We start from the raw sequence: 2,953 nt of genomic DNA on the forward strand, positions 1-2,953 counted from the left end.
GAGGAGGAGGAGGCAACCAATACTTTTGTTTCTTAGCTGCCACTTGAGTTGAGGAAAAAGAAGGAGTTGCATCCCCGACTCTCTTCTTGGAAGCATCGCACTTGAGATGAGCGGTCTCTTGTTTCAGTGCCATGTTGTAGAACTCATCGTACTTCTTCGGCTCAAAAAGTACAAGGGCTAGTTGCAGATCTTCTCTGAGGCCACCTCTGAACTGATAAATCATGCTCTTCTCGTCAGGGACGTCTTGCTTAGCGAAACGAGCGAGCTTCTGAAACATGATGTTGTATTGGTAAACAGACAAGCTGCCTTGCTTCAAATTGCGGAACTCCTCACACTTGCTCTCAACAACACTCTGAGGAATGTGGTGAGCTCTGAAGTCTTGGCGGAATTCATCCCAGGTAATCACACGACCTCCTCTGGAATCTTTGTATTGTTGATACCACTCTGCAGCTTGGTCTTTGAGTTGGAACGAAGCAAACTTGACAAAGTCATCAGGCCTGACGTTGCTGCACTTGAAATGTTTGCAGATATCCACGAGCCAATCATCAGCTTCTGTGGCCTCGACACAGTTACTGAAGGTCTTTGGCTGGTTTGTGAGGAACTGGTTGAGTGTAGCAAACTGATTTTGATTGTTGCCATGGCCTTGATTTCCTTGGTTGCACTCTTGCAAGAGTTGCATAATCAGCTGCGTGTTGGCGTTTGTAGCGGCCATCATAGCTTGACATGCCTCCGGAGGTGGAGGTGGTGGCAGCGGTTCTGGATTCTGACGCGTTGGAGGAGCCATCCTGAAGAGGGTGACATCCATTAGCATCTTGAAAGACATATATTCAAGCTGAATCAAATGGATCGAAATTGCAACATATAGCCTTAACATTCAAACAAGAATGAACGACTGAATTCCAGATTAAATGATCACACTTCCATAAATTGAGAAGCCACTTAGATAGAGGTAGAAGAATAAAACAACAAGGTACGTACATGGACAAATACTTGGTAAGGATTACCCAATCACAAACCAACTATCTGCGGAAGAAATACTAGAGCTACATGAATTCCCACCTATGAAACTCCCGAATTTTTCCCGGTTATGCAATCAGGTGTTGGGGATACAGGGGAAGCATAATATCTCACCCAAAACTAGCAAATCCTACATCCAGCTGTATCCATCACTACGGGAAATAGTTAATTTGCCGTCAGGAGACGTCTTTGCCGTCAGCTTTTCGTCGGACAGACGGCAAAGAAAGGGTTTGCCGTCAGCGACAGACGGCAAAGAAAAACTGACGGCAAAATAAACTTTGCCATCTGCAAAAAAAAAGCACAGACAGCAAAGAGCTCACTTTGCCGTCTGCAACAAAAATCACAGACGGCAAAGCATCTATGCCGTCTATGTTTGCTTTGGTAGACAGCAGAGAATCTTTTTCGTATGTGTTTTTTTCACAGACGGCAAATTAAACTGTTCACCATCTGTATTTGTTTTCACATATGGCAAAGAAGAAGCACACCACACGGATCCATCACACGGATCGATGACTTGACAGCATCTGAGACACACATCCCACCCACTTAGGACCGACGTACGAACGCCCCAACCCACCTCACGACGCACGCGCCCCAAGCCCACGACCCCACCCATGACCCCACGCCCGTACCTGCCCCACCCATTCCCATCTCCTTCTCCCCAATGCCGCCTCATCTCTCCATCTGCAAGTGCAGCACGCCGCTAGCCAGTGCCCTCCTCCCTCATTCTCCCTGAGAGAGCTGCCACACGCCGCCGGCCAACGCCGCCCGCCCGTGCGGCACCCCCGTCCAGCGCCCGCCCATCCCCGAGCAACCGTATGCCATGGCCAGTGCCCGCGAGCCCGTACGTCCGCCGCCACGCCCAGCGCCCTTCCGCACATCCGTCCGCCACCTCGCTGGCGCCGCGTGAAGCTCCACCCCTCGCGAGCTCGTCCTCACCGGCCGGCCATGCGCATTCCAGCTCCTCCGGCCGCGCACCCGAGCCCGTCCACACCCCGAGCCCCTCCACACCCGCGGTCCTACGCTCCGCCTCGCGAGCTCCGCCGCTAGAGCAGCCGGGTGCTCCACCGGTCGAGCACCGGCCATCCCCAACCTCCCTCGCGTGCCTCCCCGCGGCGCCGGAGCGAGTCAGCTACCGAGCGCGGCTGAGCAGGGCCATCCCGACCTCCCTCGCGTGCCTCCCCGCGGTGCCGGTGCGAGTCAGCCCCCGAGCGCGGCTGGGCCGGAGTTGCGCGGTTGAGCAGGGTCGGGCGGCGGCGCGGCGAACATAACGACAGAGCGGCGAGGCGTGCGTCGGACTGCACAGCGGGGCGGGCAGAGCAATGGAGTGGAGAAGAAGGACCTGATTGCTTTTCGGTCTTACTTGTTAGGGTCCTTTGTATTAATTTCCAGGACTACTTTGTAACTTTAGTTTTTTTGGGGGTCATGTATGCATTTTGGACTTCACTAACGTTGAATGAAAGGCACTACACGCGGATGGGCTTTTCCCTGTTAAAAAAGAAGAAAAAAGATAGGTAGTGCACTCGCATGAGTTGACCGCATCGCTCGGGATCAACACTGCTGTGTTTTTTTAATTTCACCAATTTCTTTGCCGTCTGTGATACAGGAGGCAGGCGGCAAACACGCGAATAGCAGACGGCAAACCTGTAGTCTGGCTGACGGCAAAACTTCATTTCTTTGCCGTCTATGGTTTACATGGCTGACGGTGAAGAAGATTCGGCTGACGGCAAAAATTTTGCCGTCTGGCCGATGAAAAGCAGACGGCAAAGAATTCTTTGCCGACTTATTTTTGCCGTCTGACTTTGCCGTCTAGATTTAGGTCTTTGCCGTCTGTAATCCACAGACGGCAAATTACCTGTTTCCTGTAGTGCATCCTTCAACACATAACCAAGAAACCTTCAGAAATCATTTACCTCAACCTTCAAAAAGCATCCGT

This window comes from Triticum urartu, chromosome 7 (genome assembly GCF_003073215.2).
Source record: "Triticum urartu cultivar G1812 chromosome 7, Tu2.1, whole genome shotgun sequence".
Taxonomy (NCBI): domain Eukaryota; kingdom Viridiplantae; phylum Streptophyta; class Magnoliopsida; order Poales; family Poaceae; genus Triticum; species Triticum urartu.